Source organism: Saccostrea echinata, unplaced genomic scaffold, assembly GCF_033153115.1.
Source record: "Saccostrea echinata isolate AGI-Se365-2 ecotype Australia unplaced genomic scaffold, CSIRO_AGI_Sech_v1 ptg000033l, whole genome shotgun sequence".
In the NCBI taxonomy this organism is placed as follows: Eukaryota; Metazoa; Mollusca; class Bivalvia; order Ostreida; family Ostreidae; genus Saccostrea; species Saccostrea echinata.
Genome location: NW_026889782.1, coordinates 29146175 through 29158599, shown reverse-complemented (window position 1 = coordinate 29158599; position 12425 = coordinate 29146175). Strand labels below are relative to the sequence as shown.

The 12425-nt window shown below is 33.2% G+C and overlaps 1 long non-coding RNA gene across 1 annotated transcript; it reads left to right on the top strand.

Moving 5' to 3' along the window:
• Positions 1 to 2594: 2594 nt before the first annotated feature.
• On the top strand, positions 2595 to 4786 carry LOC133198834 (uncharacterized). Its single transcript, XR_009722608.1, has 3 exons — positions 2595 to 2675; positions 3984 to 4051; positions 4719 to 4786. It is a non-coding gene; the product is annotated as an uncharacterized LOC133198834 (long non-coding RNA).
• The last annotated feature ends 7639 nt before the right edge of the window (positions 4787 to 12425 follow it).

The following is a 12425-nucleotide window of genomic DNA, read 5'->3' as shown; positions in this document are numbered from 1 at the left end:
AAATTTTGCCCTATACTCGGCATTTACGGCCATTGAGTAGTGAGGGATCTTTTTCGTGCCAGCACTTACTGTGACACGGGACCTCGGTTTATACGGTCTCATCCGAAGGACCGGTCTCCACGTCCCACAGTGGGATTCGAACCCGCGACGTAAGGATCAATTCCTCTAGAGCAGACGTTCTAACCACTGCGCCACGCGGGTGACAAAATAGGGGGGTGTATTTATGAATCCCCTATAATCCATTACTTGGATAATGTACAAGCCTTTAAAGTACTTGTTTACTCAGAATAAAAAAAATCCAATGATGATAATGAAAACTCAGCTTTTGAATTACTAAGACACATGTATGTATTGATGACCTACCTTTTTGCTATTAGCCATTGAATTTATAGCATGAATTCACAATTTATAGATGTGAATTTCTAAATGTTAATACTTCAATCTTTTGACAATATTTTTTTTTTGAGAGCAGATAAATGAAACATTTTATCACATGAATTTATCGGTTATGGTTTGCTCTCAAAAATGACATACATTATTATCTTTTTAAATTTCCTCTGTTTCACAATATTTTATGCATAAAAATAATCTTTTTTTCATTCAAATGTATTCTAAAAATGTGACTGGTGATAAATCTTATTGGTTGATCTTTACATATAGAAAGCCCCATAAAAGAAATAAAAATAAAACACAAAGTGGGAGTCAATTAATGATCAAAATTTTGAGATATTTTGTTATAAAAATAATCTGAACTTCTTTTGTTATTTTTCAATTTTATATGAGTAAACAAGTAACTTGATTACCTTTAATACATGTATAGTTGTATACATTCTTACTGAATATTTACAGAAGTAAACACATCATACAGCAGACGAGTCATTTGATCATCATATTCATTATGAGTGTTAATTAAGCACAAACAATGTCTGCAAATTTCCAATGCATCAATACAAACATTTTTAAAAGATATCTCAGACAACAACTGCCTTTTTACTGGAGGATGCGCAATGACTTGGGTTTTTTTTTTTTTTTGACAAATGGGACAATTATGAAATCCTCTATTCTGTGAGCTACTTAGCAATTCATGTCTTTCATAAAATCTTTCATCATTTTCATCTGTTACTTCCTTCAATTCTTCTAAAACACAATCTGGACAATTTACTGTTATTTCACATTCTTCAAATATCACATACAAGTAATCCTTCACTTTCTGGTAGAATCTTTTTCTGCATTTTAATGCCCAACCAATTCTTTTTCCTGTTGGCTCTCACTGGATTCCATCAATAACTGTTCTGATAGGACACTACAGTTTGTATCAGTAAATTGTGAAACTCTCTAATGCTTTCACATTTTGTGGCATACAAATTTGCATCAGTATATGTTCTTACTTTATCTTGAATTTGTATACCGTATTAAGTGTGATTTCCAACTGCCAAATGTTTTTCAAGATTGCAACTGGTATCATCTGTCACTTGATCAGTTAGCTTATGGTTTTGTTGAAATGAAACACTTCCACTCCTTTGTCCTGCAATCTTGGAAAATTCTGTATTACCTATATCAATAAAATATTATGAAAGGAAAAATAATTTATTTATTTATATTTGTACATACAGAACCTAAGTAACTGCAAAATGAAGGAATAGAGACTTTAGGTCATTGGAAAGGTCTAAGTAAGGAAATTATGACAAAGTGATTGCTGTCACCAATACATGTACCAACTTAGAATATTAAAAATCAAAAGTCATTTAAGTGAAGAGAAAAAGTGAAGTCATGAGAAAGGTCAAGGTCATTGTCAGATTGCTCTTACCATTGTGTCAAACTTTTTATAAAGTTTGATAAAATATCTTGAAAAATGAAGTTAAGGTAATAGGGAAGGTCGAGGTAAAAAAAAATTGTGATACCATTGCATAGTTCTTATCAATTTCAGGTTTTGCATTTTAATGAAAATATTAAGTACAGTTTCTTCTTTACTGTGCTAAATGTGAAACAATTAATAGTGAGATTAAGGTCATATGGAAGGTCATTTAGAAATTATGACCAAGGTTAAAGTTTTTTGTTTCAGAAAGATGAACAGCTAGCTTAACAGCTGGAAAAACAAATGAGATTTAATGTCCCCATGCTCTTGTGAAACAGAAAGCAGGGAAAAGAATAAATATTATTTAAGGTAAGGTGTGCGATTACAGGGAGATAACTCTTATGAATCACTTAAGCGTTTGAAACCGGCGAAATTTAAACCAGCGATAATAAGCATTCAATCGCTAATGAATTTCGGCTGTGAAACACCATGACATGAAATGATGAACACAAACAAAGGACATTTCCAGTAGAAAATCGTATAGGCCTAACAATTTAAAGTAAAGGAATCTCAGAAGAATTCAGCGGACAAATGCTTAGCGTGATGCACGATTGATGACGCAATAAAAGAGCACTAGTTTATTTTCAATATGGAACTGCGCAAGTTGCACGGTTATTCAAGTCAGCAGGAGCAAAGAATCAGATGTATTGTAAATCATGCACTTCACCGCGTCACTTAATCATGTTAAAATGACAACACGATCGAAAGAAAGAAACATCCAGGATCCTGTTACACTCTGAGTGGTGTATGCAGTATGCACTCCGAACAGGGAAGAGAAGTCATGGAGTATTTGACAGCTTGATATAGTTGCATCAGACAGGTAATTATTTAACTGTTAATTTTAAGTATTTGTAGTTCATAATCGCGTATTACAACTACGGATTACAGAACTTTGTCAGTGACCTAAACGGACATGAACAGTTCAGGGTACATGTTAATCCGAGTTTCCTCTGACTGTAAACCCTGCTTTTATCTGTTTATATTGTGACATGTTCAGCGAATATCAGATAAGGTGCATGTGACTTTAATCCCGCAATGCAGAAAAAGTTTTCATCCAACTTTTTAAAATCTCTCTCTCTTTCTTTCTCTCCGTCTCTCTCTATTTTTTTAAATACAATCAGGAAAGCCTTTTCATCAGGGTTTTTTTATGAAATTGTTTGAATTATTGATTGACACATTATTTTTCAATGCAAATTAGTTCTCACTGAAAAAGATCTGAAGCCCAAATCCATTTAAAAAGTATCAATGATGAATCTTGAATGCAGTAAACAAATAAATGTTCTAACTCTTAGTCAAAACATACTAGTTTATATGTTGCACATGGATTTTCTCCCTAGATAGATTTTAATATGAATTTTATCATAAACCTTAATTTAATAATCTCAAAGAGGATTTGAAAAGTAGGTTCAAAAGAGTGAGATTTTTAAGCATTGAATCATTATTTTTTGAAAGATATAGTCTCATAACTGCAACGGTGTGTGCAAACTAATTGAGTAACGCGCATTAGGGCATTATGAAAATATGTTGGCACACACCGTTGCAGTTATGAGACTATATCTTTCAAAAAATAATGATTCAATGCTTATATTTACATTTTTTAACTCCTTGCCTTGATTGCAAATGTGATTTATATTTCAAAAACCCTGTATTATCCTTCGGGTAAATTACAATGAATGAAGAGCCGTTGCAACAGCCTTCTGTTCAATGTGAGCGTGAATTTTGATTTTCACTTATGACGTTGCATTTCCATGGCGCTCAACGTTTGTGACGTAAAAATAAAATGCATACTTTAACCTTTTGACCCCCTGTCCGTGTTATGGTGTGTTGAATGCCATAGCTTTCCTTACACTTTAAAGCATGTGGAATGTAAATATAAAGCTATAAAGTCTGGGACTCAGTATCAAGACATTTTCAATACTTTTCCTATTTTTACTTATATGCACTAGCTATATATGTTCCAGTATTGATTATGATTTACTGATTGCTAAGCTCAGTTGATTTTCCTACTCTGACATGGTAAATTTTGGTTCTCTCAAAATAGATACATGGTCAGTTGGTACATGTGAATATAAGTATTTTATTTTTATTTTTTTTTATTTTATTATTTTCATTATTTTTTTTTTTTAAGTTTGAAGTAACCTTTGATGGGGTCTTATAGAGACAGCTGGCACAGGTTGGAATTATGACATAATACAGGTGAGCTTTTTTAAAGTACAGTTTGTATTTATTTTTTCCTCACCAAGTGATACGTACATTAGTATAGTCTGGATCAGGCCCGTAAGAAGCAATTTCAGCTGGGGGGGGGGGGGGGGCACAAAGAAACCCATTTTCAGTTTGGGGGGGGGGGGCACTACCAATAATATTAAAATTCCTTGGCAAGCCAAAATGAAAGGTCATCAGACGTTATTATTTAGGTGGCACAAGCATATATTTAGCGATGTTTTCTATAGTGTATAGTGTTCTATATATCAGCAAAATTGGGGGGGGGATGCCTCCCTCCCACTCCAGTTCCTAAGACCATGTGGATAGTTTTAATTTAGATTGAATGGTTTTAATGAGGGCCTGGAAATACTTTCTGTGAATGAAGTTCTATTTTTATTAGTATCTCATTTTTTAAATAAAAAGAGATCTAGATTATGCATGACTATTTAATCTTAGCATTGCTTAGGTTGTGTTTTAGAAAATTTGCTCATCAAGCTTATATAATTGCATTCATCTAATTCAATCTATATAAATTAATGTATACATTTATTTTTGATAATAGTTGTACCATTATTAGTTATAAAGTGAGTATGTTGGAAATTCATTCATTTCATTTTCTTTTCATTCCTTTCATTATATGAAAATGAACACACAATTTCAGATTATGGATCATTAATTGGAAATAAATCAGAAAAAGTACTTCAGTTCTTGCTTAGAAGATCAGTGCCATCTATTATGGTAAAGACCATTGTATTCCAGCTCATGAATGTTCAAGAAAGTTGAAAGATCGAGCAAAGGTGTGGAACCAGATATGCCAATACCAGTGGCCCAGGATTTGGAGGAGACTGGTTACCCAATAAATGTTATCCATGGAAACAATGATTCCACAACAACATTCTATCTATAAGCTGTTTTCTTTAAATTTAGAAAAAATAAGAGTCTGAGAGGATTATAGTACATTGCTTCTCCATCTTTGAACTTGCATTCAGTAAAATAAATTTATGCATCAGATGTATTAATTGGAGGTGGCATATGTCTGCTTAACAAGTTTCTATGTAGCATTCAAAAAGTGTTTGTAAAATTTCATGTAAATTGTTGTAGCAAAATATCCATAGATAATGGACAGAATATGTATCTGTGTCATTATGGCATTGTTATATTTTTTCTGTTCTTGTCCAATATTCATGACAGTGTAATAACTTCGCAGAATTTTACCATTTGACTGAAATCGGAAGTACTTGCACTGTAAACTCATTAAAATATGAATTTGTAACTTGAAATCCAATGTTATTGTCTTCTTACATACAGCTGCATTTATCCAGAATCTGGGACTGATCAAAGTCGCCCTCATGGTGCAGTGGTTAGAGCTTTGCTCTAGAATTACAGGGAAAGGAGTTGATCCTTGGATTGCGGGTTCAAATCCCACTGCGGGACTTGGAGACCAGTCCTTCAGGTGAAACCATATAAACCGAAGTCCCGTATCAAGTATTTGCTGGCACGGAAAAGATCCCTCACTGCTCAGAAGGCCATAAGTGTCGAGTACAGGTCTAAATTTGCAGCCCTCCACTGGCAAGTAGTGGCGTCTCAATATGAGTGAAATAATCTTGAAAGGAGGGTAAGCAAACAAACGAACAGACTATTAAAATGATTGATATGTAGATATTTGTTACTGTTGTTAAGATAGCAGCTACTTGGATAAAATGCCTGCAACATTTCACTCAAGTGATAGCATGTAAAGCCTCACCAGTCGTAGATGAGTAAAGATATCAGCTAAGGATGCCTAGAAATTAATACATGTAGTTGAAATCCTTTGGAATGATTAAATCAACATAAGGTCAGAAAGTTTTACTTAAACTTGTTTTCCAACAGGAGCATGCTAAGAAACCATGATGAACAATTACATGTACATGTATACACCACAAGCATGTTTATAGATACAGGTATTTCTAAAAGGTATTGAAACATAATTCCATTGACTTTTTCATCAATAATATTGTAAAGGTGCGATATGTAGGACATAGAAGGAGTGTTATTGTGGTCAATTTTCTGCCCAAAAAAACAATTTCATATAAAATTTAGTTTGATGAGTACACTTTCTGAAAATTGTATCAATGTTTACTTTAAAATGCAAAAAGGTCTGATTTTCATGTACAAAACCCATTATATACCCTCTGTTTCCATGGAAACGGTGTTGGGGACATATATATTTTTTTAGTCCATTGTAATGAAAATTATCCATTGAACAATTTCTTGGATTTTTGTGGAATCGGTAGATATAGATAATGGTGATTTTTACTTGTTTGTTGCCATGGCAACGGTTTCACTTTATTATGGAAAGTTGAAAAAACCTCTTTTTTAACCCAAATTTTTACATTTTCAGTAACAGAAATAAAAAAATAAGATAAATTAAGCATAAAATAAAATAATTCATGCCATTTTAATTATTTTAATATGATAATATATAAAATTAATCAATTTTTTTTCATTGAAAATAATTAAACATGTAAAGCGTCAAATACCTCAAATTTGGCGTCTTTTACTCAAAAAACGGGACGGGCAATATCTTTTAAGATGGTGTTAAATGATGAAGCTAATCTTCCCAAACAAATTGATGTATGACATATGTACAATTTCAAAAAAATAAAATTTGTAGGGGGTCGCAAACCTTACCTTAATAATATTATATATATATATGTTATATTAAAAACATATTTTTTTGAAAAATATAACTACAATGTAAAACTGGTGTATGTGTATGCATGTGCACCATTTCTATTTACATTTCTGACAAAAAAGTGATAAAAGTAACTTGTGTCTGTCTAAAAATTGTAATATCAATAATGAAAGACAATAATGTCAAGAATGTTGACCAAAGCTAGATGCAACATGAATGTCCAAGCAAGAAAAAAAAAGTTTTAAATATTTGAAAGTCTTAACATTTAAAAATAAAATATAAACAAAATTTCGTTTTTTTTTCTTTCTTGATGCAGTTGTCAACTTTGATTGATTGATTGTATGTAGTTTTAGGTCCCATTTGAGAGTTGTCAACTTTTGATCTACAAGAACATCAGGAAAAAAAGTGTTTGGAAAAAAATTGGTAAATTAGAATTTTAATTGTAAGGGCAATAATTTTCATGTATAATGGTCATTCAACATTTACACTTATACTTGATCTGTAGATAAATGAATCAATATCAAGAGTATACCAAAAATCAACTCTTTATTTACCAAAAAGTCAGTCAAAACTAACTAGCTGTATGACATTTTGTGTCATTCAAAAGCTCTAAAGAGCTTTTGATTATTGTTTTTCTTCACATCAGACTTTAAAATATTTTTTTTGGATTACTTCTTACAAATATTAATGAAGTAGAAGGATAGATGTGTTCCAGTATTAAATTACATTATCAAATGAAGATTGTGCATGAAGTTTGATACTCTACCATATAAATCTGGATCAGGACATTTCTCTTTTAATTCAATGGGATGCAAAAAACTCCTCTGCACACTGACAAATGTTGCTACAAGAAGTGAAAGTTAATTGTAAATTATTTATAACTTGACTAAAATTTGTTAGACCATTTGAATTAGCAGTTGAAATCTTTTCAACACATGGTGTAACACATAAGCATCCTAAAATAATCGGTATAAACCTGCTGCTATGAATTCATATTATCATGACCCATTATATTTTAAAAATGTCATCATTTTGAAAAACTGTGTATTCATTTTGAATGTGTTTTTTAAAATATTGAAACATTACGTAATAGAAAAAAATATAAGTGTGATAAAATAACTTTTAGAAACAGTCCCTGGATAAATTTGAATAAAAAACTACCTATTCCTTCTTCGTAAACCACTTTGAATTCACATCCCCTGGTTCAGAGTATCTTTAAGAAGCACACTAACTTGCAGTTCTAATTTTATTTTTTTTTCCCAAACAACTACATTTAATTTATTTCAAAAAGTATACATTTACAGTTGTACACACATATTAAAGCATCAATATTTACTGTTCCTGGTTAGAGTTTAAGATTGTAGACTTTTACACTACCCCCTCCTCCAATATCAAGATTAGCACTATATTTTGTAAAATTAAGAACAGCTTCATTCATTATTTCAACTTCCATTGCAAATTCTATATTGGCCTACCTGATCCAACTGTATGGTTTTGTCTATCTTGTTTTCAACCAGTATTCTTTACAAAAGGTTCTACTAATAACATAATAAGAATGAGAGTAGTCCCTCGGTCTGGTTTGGCTTTGCTTTCTTCGTTAACTTCAGGATAGGAGCACCTTGATTTTCATCTTCGCCTTTTTAACCCCAAATTTTCTGCATGTCTTTGACAGATTCATAACTTTAAATGCACTACTGTCAACATGGTCAAGGGGGAAAAAACTCCATTTCACAATCGAACGATTGCCTCCAGTAGATCCATAACGTTTTCCGTACAGACTGATAGGGGCAGGGTCAGAGCTTTAATCAAACGCAAATAGTGTCATAGATCCTTAATACAGTCATACAAATAAAGTACTTGACCATCACGGCACGAAATGTTTAAAAAATCGCCGAAGTCACATTCGTGATATTGTTCTTGGCGACCCTGACACATTGAAATATCATTTTCCCCTTTTTATATGAAGACTTCCACTACGGGAGATAACTCTTACACACACATACTCATTCTGTTATCTTATCTTCTTTTATTATTTTCAGAGATTTTTTTTTTTTAAATTTTATCAACTTTTTAAATTTTTATAGACTTTCTAAACATATATCTACACTAAAACATGTTTATTGATTAAATGAAGCCAAATTAATAATATTTGATTAATTCTATGGTACAAATAGAGAGCTATGCTAACATACTAAGGTCATCATTTCAACAATTTATTAAATATATTTTCACTTAATTGCCAACGGTGATTTTTTTTATATTTGAAAGGACATCAATCAAATATTATAAAGCACATAATTAAATCAAATTATTAATTCCACTTACGCTGTACCACTGCAATAAATATCCATATTAATTCTGAAGTTCCAAATTCAGCCTTATATGGGGCTTCAGCATAGATTGAAAAAATATGTAATCATTGGGAAAAATAAATATTTGTAATCTTGACATATATGTATTGATGATATAATAAAATACTGGTTCGGAAATAACTTTGCAGTGGTTTTATGGGGCCGCAAACTTTCTTATTTTTTCTTACTATTCAATGCCAATTATTGCTAAATATAGAAACTAGGTTGTTACTAAAAATAGAAGCAAATGACACACTTTTTAATTTATTTTTTATATCCTGATACAACCTAGATCTTAAAAATATATGACAAAAAGAAAAGTTCTATATACCCTTTCGGACGATTTTTCAGATTTTGCATGTTTTTCTCAGAGATAGGTTCTTAAAAAAATCGAGGATAAAGAAGAGCCTGTAACACCAGCCACCATGAATGACGACAAGGATCAAAAACAAATGTCTGAAAAGACCTTAACCGATACAACGTTGAGTGAATCAATCAATGAGACCTCACAGACAGGGAGTGGTTACGTCAGTAGAACTCAAACAATAGGAAAACCTCCTGATGTGTCCATGAAACGACGCAAGAAACATATTCCTTGGCTTACGTACTGAGTGTTACATTGGAAAAAAAAGACTGTTCTTTTAAAAACAAATTTTATTGTATATACTGTAATGCATATTATTGGAAATGATAATAAATACCTTGAATTGTAATGTGAATATTAAAATAAAAATGGGTATTAAAATGTACATCTTTATTTTCATGGTTTTAACAAAATCCAAATGGCAGCGTATCTAGATTGGGTAGAATTCTCCTTTTGGTGTACACCATTTGATATCGTTTGGTTTCTACGCGGTTTAACTATTTTCTTTTTCGACTGTCCCTGGATATTTTACAGGGGTTGATGATTTCAATTTGCTTATCTTTTGTTGAACAGATCAAGGATTTGATTGCTTCAAAATTGATCACTTTAGATTTAGCCCGGTTTAATGTAAACCCACGAACTTTACATTCTTCCCAGCCAGAAAGTGTACGATATGCATAAATTTTGGGACCCCCCGACACAAATTCCACAATATGACCATCTTCTGGTTTGATCTCGTTGGTCAGTTTCCAATAGGCAGATAATATCAGTCGTCCGATTTCTGTGTTTTGAAAATGACACTATCTGTATCGAAATACAGAACGTTTTCCCCAACCGATCTAATACACTATATAAGCGCATGCGCAGTGGTGAAACTTGCCAAAAAATGTTTGTTTTGCAATCCATGGGCATGAACATGGGATGATTACTCCATTCAAATTGAAGGGTGTCCCTGGAAACAATGTTAAAATTATGAGGGACTTTAGTAGGATCTGTGAGAATTTGAAAAAAATTATCAGATTCGGATTCGTGAAAGAACAAAGCTTAGTCTCTGACCAAATTTCCCCCAAAAACTATTGAGACAGAGTTTGGCTAAACAACACAACCCTGGATTTTTCTGAATTTTGTCGTACTCTAAGTCTATACCCTCTTTTTCTTTGTATTGCCGAATATATTCTTGTTTTGACTCTTCGCTGTCACACTTGGGGGGAAATCCCGAGGCTTCTTGTTTAACCTTAAGGAACGAATTGACGTACTTTGCAAACAGACCCCCCTCACCCGAAGAACGTTCATACTGCGAAGATTGCTCAAAATGATAGACCTCATAATTTTTAAAATTTGGTACCCTTTTGACACTGCCATTTGGATTTCGGGAGTACACCACGTGCCCGTGATGGCTCTTTCCTCTACAGAACAGGTACAATCATGCTGATTTTCAGCGTCCGCACACGTTGGGCACAAAGGAAATTTTAGTTTTCCTTGGGACCGGTACGGAAGCACGGGATGATACAATTTTCTACTTGGTAGGACTTTGATTTTGGCAAGGCGGAAATAATTTGATACGTCCTGAAAATCTTTTGCGATAATGGTCGGATGACCCACGGGATAACGACACTATTTATTTGTCCAAGGGAAGAGACTGGTGAAATCGTAATACTGAATGGTTTCGTTCTCTTTAGTTTTATAATGGAGTTTTATGGCATTGGTGCGACCGCCAAGAAAACTGTCAAGGGAATCAAGACTGTCTTGCAGATCCAATGTGGAGATAAACTGTCGCAAATCAGTGTTTTTCTCCAGCTGGTATCGAAACTCATGCTCCCATACGACGACCAGATCGTATCCAAGCGCTTTGAGTTCTCGTTCTCGCTTTTTGATCATCTTGAAGAGTTAACCTAACGTCTGGTTTGTCGGAGGGTGCTTGACATCAGTTCGATCCTGTTGGAAGCAATCCGGACATCCGTGGTACACTTGTAGTAATGTAGTAATTTGTTATATTTTAAACTGTAAACAAATTGAACATAAAATAAGTTAATAAATAAACACATTGCCATAAATAAATAAATAAAAACTACCAATCATAGTTAGCAACATCACGACCCAGACAATTAAAATTCCTCCTAGGATAATAATAGCACAAATTCAGCCAGTTACCATTGAAAGACTAAATGAAAAGGAAGAGGAAAAAAAGGAACTACTACAGAATATAGATGCATTAAATATATCAACAGAGAATTGGACTAAGGAACAGTACGAAGAAGTTCGGAATTTACTTGCCAGAAATAAAGACATTTTTTCATGGAATCCTACTGATATTGGATGTGTTACAACGGTCAAGCATAACATCGAACTGACTAATAATACACCATTTAAACAGCGTGCCAGAAAAATTCCACCTGCTATGTTTCAAGAAGTAAGAGATCATTTACAACAACTTTTAGCTGCAGGTATAATAAGACCATCAAAATCCCCCTTCTCTAGTAACATTGTATTGGTTAGAAAGAAGAACAACGAGTTGAGAATGTGCGTGAATAAAAGGAAGTTAAACAGCATTACCAAGAAAGATGCATATGTGTTGACTAGAATCGAGGAAATTTTGGAGAACTTAGCTGGAAATAAATACTTTACAGTACTCGATGCCAAGTCAGGATATCACCAGGTAGAAATAAAGGAGAACCACAAGGAAACAAGAGGCCCATGGGCCACATCGCTCACCTGAGTTATTTTGGCCATGCTGTTCCTTACCCCTTTTAATATATATCTTTTATGGCCCCGCCCTTACCCCGGGGGTCATGATTTGTACAATTTAGAATCTACACTACCTCAGGATACTTCCAAATACGTTTCAGCTTTATTGGTCCAGTGGTTCTTGAAAAGAAGATTTTTAAAGATTTTTCTTATATATTTCAATGTGAAACTTGGATTCCCTAATGTGGCCCCGCCCTACCCCCGGGGGTCATGATTTGAAGAATTAAGAATCTA